Raw genomic sequence first — 13,844 nt, 5'->3', positions numbered from 1 at the left:
TGGACACTTGGACGATTAAAGCAGGGAGGTCATGAGTTCAAGGCTATTCCAGGCTATATAGCAAGTTCTAGTCCAGCCTGGGCTACTTCATTGAGACCTGCCAAAGAAACAAAAGATAGGTCATGGCGGCTCACACCTATAATTCTAGTACCTGGGGGCTGAGATAATAGGATTGCCACCTGTTTGAAGCCAACCTGGACTTGTTGCAGGCTTATGAAGCTACAGAGCGAAACTGTCTAAAAGCAAAACAAGCCGGGCGTGGTGGCACACGCCTTTAGTCCCAGCACTTGGGAGGCAGAGGCAGGCGGATTTCTAAGTTCGAGGCCAGCCTGGTCTACAGAGTGAGTTCCAGGACAGCCAGGGCTACACAGAGAAACCCTGTCTCGAAAAACGGAAACAAACAAACAAACAAAAACAAACCTCACAAATTCTAACCAAAAACGCCAAAATTCTGGAAAAAAAAAATGAACCAAAGGAGAAAGTGAAATGATTTAGGTAACACCAGTTCTGTCCCAACATGGAGTCTGCCTCTCAGCCTTGGGTGAGACATTCAAGTGAACCCCTAGCCTTAGCTAAGATACTCAAGTGAGGCACTTCTCTCTCCCACCCCCCACCCCCCCCCACCCCCCGCCCCGCAGCAGCCTTGGCAACGATTCTGGGACTGTCTCTGACATTGACAGTGGTCCAAACAAATTATGTGGTGTCTGGAAGATACTGCTGAGCCTTGCAAAGAAAGCAGCTTTTACTGGCCACTGCAGTCCCCTCACTAATATAACCCTCTCGAGCACTAACATAATTGTGGTTTGTTTTTTTTTAAATGCTGGCTGTGCCCAGGAACTGGAGCACAGAGGGACTTTTCAGAGACATGACCCCTGCTCTTGGTCTGGACATCAATTTAAAACAAAAAACAAAAAAAACGGCTCAAAACTTATAATTGGCTTAGTCATCATGGTTGTCAATAACCGCCTTGCATGGATCATTTTATAAGCAATCCAGAAGGAACAGGTTTTGGTCGGAAAACAAAACAAAACAAAACTGGCTGTTCTCATCAGTTTCTGTCTTTCTTTTCTTTTTTTCTTTTTGACTCGTCCCAATCTGCCTCTAGAGCAAATGTCACAATTGGCAGGTGAGCAGGAAGAGGTCCCCACAAGGAAATAGGATGACAGAGGCCCAAGTAGTTAGGAAGCCGCCAGTAGGTCAAACCTGCCAATAGGGCAAACTACCAAAAGCTGGGGATGGGTCCAGGCTGCCTCTGCCCCAGACTGACAGCTGACTGGGGTTTGATGATGAGCAGGTGGGGGCTGGGGGATGGGGCATTGAGGCTACAGATCTATTTCCTCTGGGCTCTGGGTTGTCGCTGCTTTCTGTCCCATTCTTCAGCCCCCCCCCCCCGGTTTATTTATTCATCCTTTGCTCCCTGGTTTTTCAGAAAGATGCCTGGGTGAAGATGGAGACAATGAAGATGCCGGAGGTAAAGGAACTAAACAAAGCAATCTGCATCAGTGGAAAGTTCTTGTTGGCTTCGACCCTGCTGCTTAGCGACCTGTCTGGACGGTAAAGATGAGAGCTACTGTTTCCCACCAGTGCTAGCAAACCTCACAGCAGCTCAGGGCTTTGAAGACAGCTGACAGATAAAGTGGGCAAACAACCAAAAGACCAAAGGAGCCAACACCCACCTACATCCCAGCTTCCTCAGCAAGTAAGGACTCCTGGCCCCAGACAGTACAGGCCACTCTGGATGGCAGGGCACAGCGCATTCAAGCTGGAAGTGAATTGCAGACTGTGTTGTTTTTAAAAACATAATTTCAAATGTTCAATTTTACCAAATGAAGACTTGGGAGCTAGACCCTGTGGTGGAAACCTGCTAGTTCAGTAGAAAAAGCATCAGGTTGATCTTCCTATGCTGCCATCCTCCCAGAAGGAAACCGCTCCTTCACTTTCTCCATGCGGTCTTAAGTAACTTTCAACTCAATGAGTCTCCTTTCTGTTTTCTTCTACCCACTCCTCATCAGCCGGTTGCTTGCTCCACCGAAGGTTGACTTCATTTAGTTCTTGGATTAAAGGTGTGTGCTAGGGCTGAGCCACACCCCGGTACCTGTTTACAGTAAACAGAAAGCTCTAGGATCAAAGGCTGTGCCACCTTTAGATTCTTAAAGAGTTCACTGTGTGATCGAATATCCTGCAACCTCCGTAGCCCTCACAGCGCTGGGCGGGGCTACGCAGAGCGCTGGGCGGAGCTAAGCAGGTTGCTGGGGAGAACCGTCCTCCACGCTGTCACTCAGCTGTTGACCTACCAGGCAAGAGCAATAATGACATGACTGTTTTAGGGGTGAGCAACCAATCCCTTTCTGACTGGACTTGAGGCTTGCTCCACAGAAGGGCATTCGTGTCAGGTACAATAAACGTGGCCAAAATCCGGGAGGAGAAGCAACTGCTATTGTTCTGCTAAGTGTAAGTGAAGTCCCCATCAATTGCCTTCCAAAGATTTAGGTGTATGCCCGTAAGCTGGTAGCACTGTGAGGTTTCAAAGTGCACTGTGGTTACTGCAGTGACCCACAAACGGTCTAGGTTCTGAGAATGAGTGTGGAGTCACGGCGAAGCACAAGACATTTGGTCTTCCTTGAAGTCTCAGTGACGCGCTTCCCCAAAGCAAAGTGGGTTCTAATCCAGCATTCCCCCATTACAGATGCCAGTCAATAAATGACAAGCTCTATGGTTTTTGCTCTCTGTAGGACGCACTAGGGATGGATAGATGGGGAAAACGGAAGCTTGCTGCCGCCCAGTATTTCAGACTTGTGAAACAGTCATCACGAAGAAGCTGACAGTGAGACTTTGGACTGTCGGCTTCTGTGTTTCTTTTTTTTGGCTGTTGTTAACAAACACACAACACACAATCCCCAGCCTTGCCCATGCCTCTTGCTCTCTGGAAGCTGATTCCCTGAGTCACTAGCCCTGCTGACTGATGATGCAGCTTCTGCTCTCCCGAGAGTAGAATCTCCGAGATTCACATCCATTCCCTATTCCTCAACGAGAGGAGCTGACACGATGTTCAGGAATTCCCCTCCTGAGTCCCACAGACCTTCCCGGAACACGAGAGACCGAGTGTGCTGCAGTCATCACTTCCTTTTAGGTCTGCAGGGGTGGCGGGGTGGGGGGTGGCGGGGTGGGGGGTGGCGGGGGGCGGAGACCTGTTCATGCCTGTCATCACTGTGGAGAAAGGGCTAGTGTTTGTGGACAACCTTGCTATGGGTCACTTAGCAAAGCCTCGTCTAAAAACAAAACCAAACGAAACGATACTAAATTAGGCATAAACACACTCCCTAATGAACCGGATCAAGATTATTACCTAACGAAGCCAGACAGCCAGTGAGGTTCTACAGCAGAGCCAAATGGCTACCAGAGGGGAATCTCAGGCTAGCACTCCATTCCAGCATTTAGAACTGCGCCTCTCTTCTCGAAAGTCCTGGCCTGGAGGACCTTTGGCAACAGCCCAAGGGATTCAGGGCAAAGACTACTGAGAAGGTTAAAGTCTTTAAGGAAACAGCAGGCACAAGCAAGCAGTAATTGGAAAAAAAAAAAAAAAAGAGTGCCGGTCAGCAGGGGACTGCCCTAAGCACTTTTCCTGTATTAACTAACTTAACACCAACAGCCCTCACAGGCCCAACCTTCACCACCCACCCTTTAAGTGTGGAACTCAGGAAAGCTTAAGGAGCCTGAACCAAAAGTTAACACAGCCAGGAAGTGAGGAGACTCCGTCAGGGTGGAGAATGCCACAGTGGACAAGGTACACAAGGTGGACAAGGTGGACAGTTTCCCGTGGTTTCCCCATGGGTCACATGGAAGCTCTCGGATGCCCACCGGCCCTCACCAGTTCTCCTCCCATATTTTGCTTTTGCTGCCTTAAATCACACCATTGAAAATCAAGGGATAACGGAGTGTCTCCATTTTATACAGGGGAACCTCAACTTCTGAGGATGCCCTTCCAAATATGATGTACCCAAGAAATGGTGGAATCCAAAGGTGGAATATCAAACAAGCTAGTTTTGAAAGTACTCTTTAGTCCCAGCACATGGGTTGCAGGGGCAGGCAGATCGGGGTCTTCATAGTGAGTCCCCGGCACAGCCACGACTACATAGAAAGGCACCCCTGACCCCCATGCCACAACTCTAAACAAAAGGAAGGGACCTATAAAGCCACAGAAATGAGGTGCATCCACTGTGTGCAAGATATCCCTATACATATGTCCCAAGTGAAGTGTGAAAGGCACAGAGACCATCAACAGTCCAGAGAGCAGAACGCCCCAGGCCTTCCCACCAAGGGTTTGCTGCTGCTGCTGCTGTGACACTGCCCTCTGTGCTGCCACAGGTAGTTTTCTTATGTTTATTGCCCCCCACTTGAGATGCCGGGAGTAAAAGCAGAGATGGGTTACATAATAATCGAGCAAGCCTGGACTACTATAGCAAGACTCCACCTCATAAAAGAAACAAAGACACTAAAGAGCCTGCCATGACTCTGCTGTCTTCGGAAGCTGTTCCTTTAAAAACTCCAGGCTGCCAGGCTCAGATCCCCCCCCATTCCCCGCACCCTCTCTCCTGTTCCCAGTACAATCATTCTCCATTGTCAGTTTTCTCTACCAAAGTTCTAAGCTTTTTGGGAGAATGGTCAGTCTTGTAATTGCCTTTATTTTCCTGAAACCTAGCAGAACAGCGACAGAGCAGGCTCTCACTTAGATGAAGATCAAACAGCAAAAGCTCACTGTGAGTCAGGGATGAGTAAATAGGTCTTTAGGTAGCTTGAGCTAGCCTCGACTCATGCAACAGACGAGGATGGCCTTAAAGTTCTGAGTCTCTTTTTTGAAGCTACAGCATGTGCCGCCACACCCGGTGTGTACAGTGCTGGGGATGGAGCCCAGGACTCCCTGCATCCTAGGCAAACACTATACTCACCTAGCTACCTCTCAGCTGGTCCCCATTTACCACATCATAAGTCTGCGGCCATTTAAAGATACCATCCGGGCTACCTCTCAGCTGGTCCCCATTTACCGCATCATAAGTCTACGGCCATTTAAAGATACCATCCGGGAGCTGGAGAGATGACTCAGTGGTTAAGAGCCCTTGGTGCTTTTGCAAAGAACCAGTTTGATTGATTCCTCACAGTGGATTACAACCTTCTTAAACTTTAGTTCCAGGGGATCCGGCGCCCTCTTCTGGCCTCCTCGGGAACAACATTCAGACTAGTGTGCATGTGTGCATCATGCCACAGGGCACCTGCGGAGTGGAGGTGGCATTTTCCTTCTGCCCTGTATATTTGGGAGAGAGAACTCAAGTGTCTTTATTCACTGATCCATCTTGTTGGCCTCTCTCTTTTATACTTTTGACTTTTGAGACAGGGTCTGTGTGTCGCTGACTGGCCAGGGCCTTGGTTTGTAGACCAGGCTATCCCAGAACCCGGGTGCCTCTGCCTTCTGAATATTGTGATTAAGGGTGTGTGCCACCATACCCATCTCTCTTTCTTCTAAAAGCTTCCATTTGTTCATTAATTATTGACTTTTTTATTTTTATTTTTCAAGACAGGGTTTCTCTGTGTATCAGCCCTGACTGTCCTGGAACTTTCTCTGTAGATCAGGCTGGTCTTGAACTCAGAGATCTGCCTGCCTCTACCTCACTAGAGCTGGGATTAAAGGCATGTGTCACCATGACCCGTCTTAATTTTTGCCATTTCTATTGATTTATTTGTATGTGTACATATGTGTATATGGGTGTGGTGGTATTTATATGCTCTAGTGTCCACCTGGGGGCAGAGGAGAATGTCCGTGTCTGTCTTTACCACTGTCCGCTGTGGTACCTCTTTGAGGTGGGTTTCTTCCTGATCCTGATGATGACAGAGACAGACGCCCACATGCAATGCACTTAACATCCTATATAAAATATGTATTTATTGAAACAGGGTTTCACTATATCACCTGGGCTAGCCTGGAATTCACTAGGTAGACCAGGCTGGCCTTGGAATGCTGAGACCCTCTGCCTTTGCTTCCCTAGTGTGGTGGGATTAAAAGAATGCACCGACCATAGTGGCGCACACTTGGGGTTCCAGCTCTGGGGCCATGGAAACAAAAGGTTCAGCCTGGCTATATAGGGTATGATGTTAACCTCACATTTGTCCTCTGGGTCATAGCTAGGATCAACTCGAGACCTCTAGGCACACCTGGGGTGGGGTGGGGATTATCTTGACTAGGTTGGTGTGGAAGACCAGGGTCAGTCAGCTCCTGGGTTGAGGTCATGGAGTGTATACAAAGGAGAAAGTGGTCCTATAGTGGTGACACACACCTTTGACACCAGCATTGGGATCTTCAAGTTCAAGGCCAGCCTGGTCTATAGGACCAGGGATACTTTGAGAAACCCTGTCTTGGGGTGGGGTGGTTAGCTGAAAACAAGTAGTTGTCGCTGTCTCCTCTCCTGCCTGGCAGTCGCTGTCTCAGGCTCCTGCTCCGGACTTCCTTTCCAGAACAGACTGTAACTGAGCCAAAATAAATATTTGCTTGTGTTGTAGAGAGGGCACAAATGCTCACTGGTAAGCACTAGAGAAACCGGGGATGTCAGTCACACCAGGTTGTCTCCTCAGTGGAAGAGATGGATGCCTGCTTTCCACTCAGACGGCTCAGCATAGATGTTGTTCATGACCTTTGATCTCTGTAGGGCCAGACCTCACCCAAATCTCCGGAATGTTTATCCAACCCTCTCTCCCTACACCTTTACCTTTAGCTTCCTCGGACAATAGAACCCATCTCTCTTAGTTAGGGTTTCCATTCTGTGAAGAGACACCATGGCCAAGGCAACTCTCTCTTTTTTTTTTTTTACATTTTTTTTTAAATGAATGAGAGTACACTGTTGTTCTCACATACACCAGAAGAGGGCATCGGATCCCACTTCAGATGGTGGTGAGTTACCATGTGTTTACTGGGATTTGAACTCAGGACCTCTGGAAGAGCAGCCAGTGCTCTGAACCACTGAGCCATCTCTCCAGCCCCCAAGGCAACTCTTACAAAGGGAATTTAATTAGGTCTGGCTTACTGGTTCTTAGGTGCCATCCATTATCATCATGGTGGGAAGCATGGTAGCACCCAGGCAGACATGGCTCTGGAGGAGCTGGGAGTTCTACATCTTGATCCAAAGGCTGCCAGGCAGGAGGATGCATTGGGCATTAGGAGCTCTCAAAGCCGGCCTACACAGTGACCTATACCAGATACCTTCTAGTTTATTTGAGACAAGGTCTCACTATGCAGCTGGCCTTCATTTACTGTGTAGACCAAGCCAGTCTCAAACTCATAGAGATCCTCCTGCCTCTGCCTCCCAGGTGCTGGGTTGAAAGGCGTGTGCCACTATGCCTGGCCCCAGTTTCTATGATTTCTTAAGTATGCAGCTATATGGAAATAAATGCATCAATATGCCACAAAGTCAGGGTGGCGTTGTCAAGAGACAAATCGTCTGTCTGCCTTAGGTCTCATTAGCTTTGAAGTTCTGTATGGATGAGCCAGTCAGTACTTCATGTTCTGTCCTTGCACCTACAATAAACTGTCCATTCCCCATTTATGATCCTTAGTAGCCAGACAGTGGTTTCGCAACTCACTTAGACAAAAAGCTTTCCCTGACTGTAGATCTGTTCCAAGCCTGCTTTCTTTTCCTAGTGCAATCAGCCCAGGACACATGAAGGTTTACAGAGCTCTATCTGCAGCTTGTATTCTATAGAGGAGTGCGATTACTTGTATCAATTTAGGAATTCTATAAAATCATGATCAGGAATTATGAAATCATCAATTCGGGTCTGCACAGCATTACCATATGAAAGTACATCTTCCTATTGATCCTGCAGGAGATCACTCAAGAGTGTGGGCTGATGCCCAGGAATCACTGGGCTGTGTAACAGTGACAGGAAAGGCAGCTCAGCAGCAAGAAGCAATCCTGGGCTGACGTCTCTGAGGACACTGCATTTCAGAGCGCACCCATTGCAGGCCATGAAAAACTGTGGGCCATCTCCAGGAAACTCACTTGCTTCTGACATACAGGCACAAGCACAAGCAAAACGCTCACACACTGAAGCAGATCCAGTTCCACATAGGGAAATAGAGATTTTTTTTCTTTAATAAACTCCCAGGCGATGCCTGTCACTTCATCTCCTTGCATCTTTACTATGGAAAGCCGTGGACATTCTCACTTTAAAAGCCTCGACTCAGTGTGTTGCGGCCTGCCCGCAGTCCACAACACGAACGGTTCAACTGAGAATGGCAGTTCGCTGAAAAGAGAGGAATCTAGACGGGGCGGAAGAAACAATGGAGCCAAGACAACATCCTGATCAAGGCTCAATTTTACTATTTCCAGACACTCAGTTATAAAGGAAGGGGGAGGGAACCCAATATCCCGCCAAGTAACTCAGGGTCCAGTAGCAGGACGAACACGTGTGTGCCTCCAGGCGGCAAAGGCAGGTTCCAGCAGTGGGCGTGGCAGGACGAATGAGCCGGTAGCTCCACCTTTGAGCAAGCAGGTTCCAGGCTGGGGGAAGGGAGGCCACATTTCCTCCCATTAGTTAACAAAACAAAAATAAAAAAGGGGGTGGCCTGAGGCAGAAAAATTATCTATGTTCAATAGTTCTGCCTGAGTTCTTAGGGCTAAAGAAAAAACCTGTTTCCGTGGGATTCCCTAACTTTTCTAATGGTAAACTGTATTTGGCTAAGACTGTCTTTAAAGCACTGACGGAATAGCAGCGCTGGGCTGTAGGCTCTGACTTTATAATGCTAATTAGTGCTGAATAGGTAGCTACCTGTTTGCATTTTAAGTAGGGCGTTGGAACCCTGGCTGAGTTTAACTAAACAAATTTAGAATAACACTGAGCTGATAATCCTCCGCAATTTTTGATGACAGGCAGGGGAAACAGTGAGAAGGGGCAAGACCAGCTCTTTAGTACAAGGCCAGTTGGCTTTTTTTATTTGGGTGGGAGGCAGTGAAGGGCTTGCTCTTACAACAGCAAGGTCTCCAACCTCTCTCCCCCCTATTAATTAAGTTTAAATAGGCAATGCTTAACAGAGGTGATCAAATGATTCTTTTCATCCATAGATGAGTGGGCCTTTAACCTTGACTTGGGTGGACATTGACCTGATTCCTCCCGTGAGCATTATAACAACTCACATCTGTGGATCTTGGTATCTTTTGGGGAGGGGAGGCAGAGCCTTAAGTATTTTTGGTTTTTAGCTGGAGTCAGATACCAACCTCTTTCAAATCAGGTGTGTCGCACAGGGAACTCAGAAACGGTCAAGCTGGACCTTCCCTCCGCAGTAATCTCCTGCGCCAAGCGGTACCCATACTGTATTCATATAATTATGAATTAGTAGCGCAGTTCTGAGTTATGCGCGGTCTCTATATGAGACTTGTCAACCTCACATTTAGCAAGGCCTAGACAAGAATTATGTCAGTATTAACACCATTAATTTTGGTTAAAATAGGAGCTGAAGGTCTTTCCTCTTCATCTCTGTTATTCCCAATAGCCTGAGGAACTAAGGACACCTTGCAGTAACAGCAAGGGTGAAAAGCCAGAGGCCAGCTAAGGGACTAAGCCCATCTCTATCAAAATAAGAACTAATCTCTGTAAATATATATGAAATTTCTACTTCCCTAGCTCTCCTGGTAAATCTAAATCTTATCTTAGACTGAAAAGCCACATGCTGGGATGTCCTTGGAAGGGAGATTAGCAGTACCACCTGTTTGCTCTTAGGGGCGGAGAACCAGAGAATGTAGATTGACCTGCTTGAGAAAAGGAAGAATTCTAAACAATGAGAGTGTAGCAATGTAAATTTTCTGTTTGGAGAAGTCAAGGTACTTTATTTAGATGCAAATTGTAAAACTAAAGCTAGTTTCAAATTAGAAGTAACTGGGTGCCAGTGGCGTTCCGCTGCAGACTGACCTTTAATGTCAGTTTGCAAAAAGTTTAGGACAAATAAGGTGAAGGCAAGATGAGCCTTTGGTGACCTTGGGGGAAATGCTCTGAATTAACTTTGCTAGGTAATTTAGAATATAGGAATCTCTAATAATTGAACTGAATATTAGACCAGTCTAAGATTGAGTTAGAATGGCTGGTCACACTGAAGAAGAGTGAAAAATCATTATGACTCTATTAAATGACTAATTTTACTAAGTCTGAATATACAGTCTCTGATGTACTATTGCCATAAAGTTAAAAGGCTAGAAGCTAGTCTAAACTGGAAAAATGACAAGCAAGGATTTAAGGTAAACTTCCCTTGAGAAGCATTAGTTAATAAAATACTTTCCACTTAGGAAACAATATATACTGAAAGATTAAAACTTTTGGCTTCTTGTAAAGAAGCAGAAACAATAAACATTTTTCTTACATAATGTAAAGCTATATTAGCCATACATAGAGGCAAAATTTTCTAGTGATTACCAGTTTACTAGAAGCAAAAATCTTTGAATTTAAGCATTATTTTAAACATCTGAATAGATCTGTAACACTGTTAAAAAGAAATTTTCTTGAACACAGGGAAAAACTTTTTTAGGCATTGTTTGCAAAACAAAAGAAAGGGCCACAAGCCGCTCTGGGACTGCCCAGAGCCCTGTATTGACTCAAAGGTAAAATACTTTTTAATCTGAGCATTAATCTTAAATTTGCAATCAAACTGCAAGCTGCAGTCAATGGAACAATGGCAGTTTTAACCATAATTTTTAAGTTTTTGTGCAAGGTTAGGATAATACCTACAACTTTGGGAAAGCAAAACCTATGTTTAAAACAATTTATCACTGTTAAAATCAATATTAGAAGCATTACTATCATATTACGAAGTTTGGATATCAATTAATACCTATGAATACCTATTAAAGCAAGCTTTAACGCTTTAATAAAGAGGCATTGCTTTATATCTTATCTTAAATTTTACTATTTAGGATAGGAACCACATTAATCATTATCTAAACTAGAAATATCTAAAGAGACTCAGCCTCTGAAGCTTAATCTCAAACTCTAACTCGCTTCAGGGCTTCACCAACTTTCTCCCAGGTTCCACAATCTATCGTTTCTTCTTCTTTGAACCATGGACAACAGCTATCTATCTTATCTAAAAGATTTCTGACTTTGAACCCTTCTTTCTTCCACCTTAGCAGCTTTCTAAAAAGCTGCGGCACACGAACTACTGACCCCAAGCAGAAACAGTGTTGGGTCAGCACTGATTCAAACTTGATTCGTATCCTACCGCATCCTCAGCAACACTTTACAAAACTGAAATTTTAGGCTAGAGCTAGCATGTGTACCTGTCCGTTGCTCCGATGCTCCTCCGATACGAAGATCCTTTCCTTTCTTGTGGAGCTCCACACAGCAGTCGTTTCTCTTAGCATCCCTCTGCCATTCTTCAGGTCCCAGTTCTGGCGCCAACTGTTGCGGCCTGCCCGCAGTCCACAACACGAACGGTTCAACTGAGAATGGCAGTTCGCTGAAAAGAGAGGAATCTAGACGGGGCGGAAGAAACAATGGAGCCAAGACAACATCCTGATCAAGGCTCAATTTTACTATTTCCAGACACTCAGTTATAAAGGAAGGGGGAGGGAACCCAATATCCCGCCACGTAACTCAGGGTCCAGTAGCAGGACGAACACGTGTGTGCCTCCAGGCGGCAAAGGCAGGTTCCAGCAGTGGTCGTGGCAGGACGAATGAGCCGGTAGCTCCACCTTTGAGCAAGCAGGTTCCAGGCTGGGGGAAGGGAGGCCACATCAGTGAATAGATTCCCAGTGTCTATAAGGCCTCTCAATTGTTCTGACTCTGACAACTGGAGTTTCAGTTTTTCTCCAGGTCAGCCCATCTGTGTGTGTACACATTGTTCCAGCCTGAACCCAGCCGGCTCAGCATTGGCCACCACCGCCACATTTTTAATTTTTTTTTTCTTTTTTTTTCGAGACAGGGTTTCTCTATATAGCCCTGGCTGTCCTGGAACTCACTTTGTAGACCAGGCTGGCCTCGAACTCAGAAATCCGCCTGCCTCTGCCTCCCGAGTGCTGGGATTAAAGGCGTGCGCCACCACGCCCGGCCATTTTTAATTTTTATCTTTGTGCATGTACGTGAGCATTCGTGTGTGGTACGTCCGAGTGTATGTACTATGCCACACGTCAGTCAGAAGACAACCTGAGATGTCTGTCCTGTCTGCCACTTTGCAAAAGGGTCTCTTCTCAGTCTCTTTTCTCTGCAGGGCGTTCCAGACAAGCTGGCCTCTGAGATTCTGGAGATTTTCCTATTTCTACCTTTCATCTTCCCCATTGGAATGCTGGGATTATAAATGTACGCCCTGTGGGCTGGAAAGAGAGAGAGAGACACAGAGAGAGAGAGAGAGAGTGAGTTCGTGTGCACACACACTCATTACCTGTATGTCAGTGGAAGGGGAATGGAAGAAGAAATACTCAGCAGCTATGTGAGGAAATGAATCTGCACCACACTTTTTCTTTTTGTAGTTTGTGTACATGTTTGCACATGCCTGGTGCTGGATATGCACATATGTGGACTGCCTCTGTCAATGTCCTTTTTTTTTTTTTTTTTTTTTTTTTTGGACAGGGTCCCCTCTAACCCTGTAACTTGCTAACTTGGCTAGACTGGCTGGCTAGCAAGTGCCAGAGCTCCTCCTACCGGGGTCTCAGCTCTACAGAAGTTCCGGGTTCCCCAGCACAGAGGCCAGGGCGTGGGTGTGTTGGGGGTGGGGTGGGGAGGCGGTCATAGGCACAGACCACCGTGCCCAGCTTTTGGCGTTAGAGTCAGGGATTGAACTCAGGTCCTTAAGCTTACTCAGCACTTTATCCAGGACGACCTCCCCCCACCCCCACCCCCTGGACTACACAAAATGCCCTCCCTTTAGTTTGTTCTCCCAGGCTGTGCCTTTCCATTTCTGTTAGAAAACCGTCTGTGACTGTGCGCTCGTGTCTCCTGGGAGTTCTCCTATTAGCGAGCTGGAGACACCGTAGTTGAGGGACTTAGAAGCTACCTGAGAAGCGAGAGAACCCATCTTTTGGTCATTTTCTATCCTACCTACCTACCTCGTCTTGCAGAGAACAGCTCTGCAACTGTTCAAACCACCAGCCCTCCAAACACGGAGATGTTCTACAGACGTGGGAGCTTTTGCAAACATGCAAACATTTCTTCCTTGGAACTTCACAGAATTCTACAACACAGGTACATCCCACAGGAAGTATACCGAAGTGACATGTCCAAGGTCCCCCACACTAAACCTGACTGCAGACGCATGGCTTCAGCGTGCTTCACGTCCGTTAAAATGCCTATGGACACAAGAGGGCCGTCAACTCTCGCGGACGGGTGGACGCCTAGAAACCCTTCCAAGTTTCAAGTAGTCATTTATCCAAAAATATCCACCGCGCACCTACTCCCTGACAAGGGCGCATGAGGACCAGGGCGAGGGCTGGAAAGGGGTTCTACACCTGCCACCAGGTTGATGGAGGGCGGAGCCCTGCCGGCCGCCGCCACTAGAGGGCGCAGCGCCACCCCACGCCACCGCCACTAGAGGGCGCAGCGCCACCCCACGCCACCGCCACCATCGGGGCCACGGCCCCGGGCGCCCACAGAGGTCAAGGGCAGCGCCCGCAGCCCCGAGCCCCCAGGGACCAACGAGGGCACTGGGTTTCTCAAGGAGACGCCGTCCTCGGCTCACGATTGCGACCTCAAGCTGGGCCCACGCTCGCTCCCTCGGGGAGGCTCGCTTCCGGTCCTGCGCGCGGAAGCGTCGCCGCGTCCAATCCGGGTCCCCGCCCGGGCTCGCACGGGGGGCGCGGGGCGGCTCGCAGCCGCCTGTC

The 13,844-nt window shown here is 47.5% G+C and overlaps 1 long non-coding RNA gene across 6 annotated transcripts; it reads right to left on the bottom strand.

Moving 5' to 3' along the window:
- Positions 1–8,233: 8,233 nt before the first annotated feature.
- Positions 8,234–13,842, bottom strand: LOC147000704 (uncharacterized). Of its 6 annotated transcripts, none has more exons than XR_015045557.1 (3): positions 11,310–13,547; positions 8,427–8,546; positions 8,234–8,305 (listed from the first exon to the last, which is right to left on the bottom strand). It is a non-coding gene; the product is annotated as an uncharacterized LOC147000704 (long non-coding RNA). The 6 variants fall into 6 exon arrangements; XR_015045556.1 differs by lacking the exon at positions 8,234–8,305 and having other exon boundaries at positions 8,344–8,546; positions 11,310–12,341; positions 13,074–13,842; XR_015045561.1 differs by lacking the exon at positions 8,234–8,305 and having other exon boundaries at positions 8,344–8,546; positions 11,310–11,745; positions 12,175–13,547.
- Positions 13,843–13,844: the final 2 nt, after the last annotated feature.

The sequence above is a fragment of the Mus caroli genome, unplaced genomic scaffold, assembly GCF_978045245.1.
Source record: "Mus caroli unplaced genomic scaffold, Mus_caroli_1 scaffold_16, whole genome shotgun sequence".
NCBI lineage: Eukaryota > Metazoa > Chordata > Mammalia > Rodentia > Muridae > Mus > Mus caroli.
The sequence above is the reverse complement of the archived record's forward strand: the minus strand, read 5'-3'. Positions and strand labels throughout refer to the sequence as shown.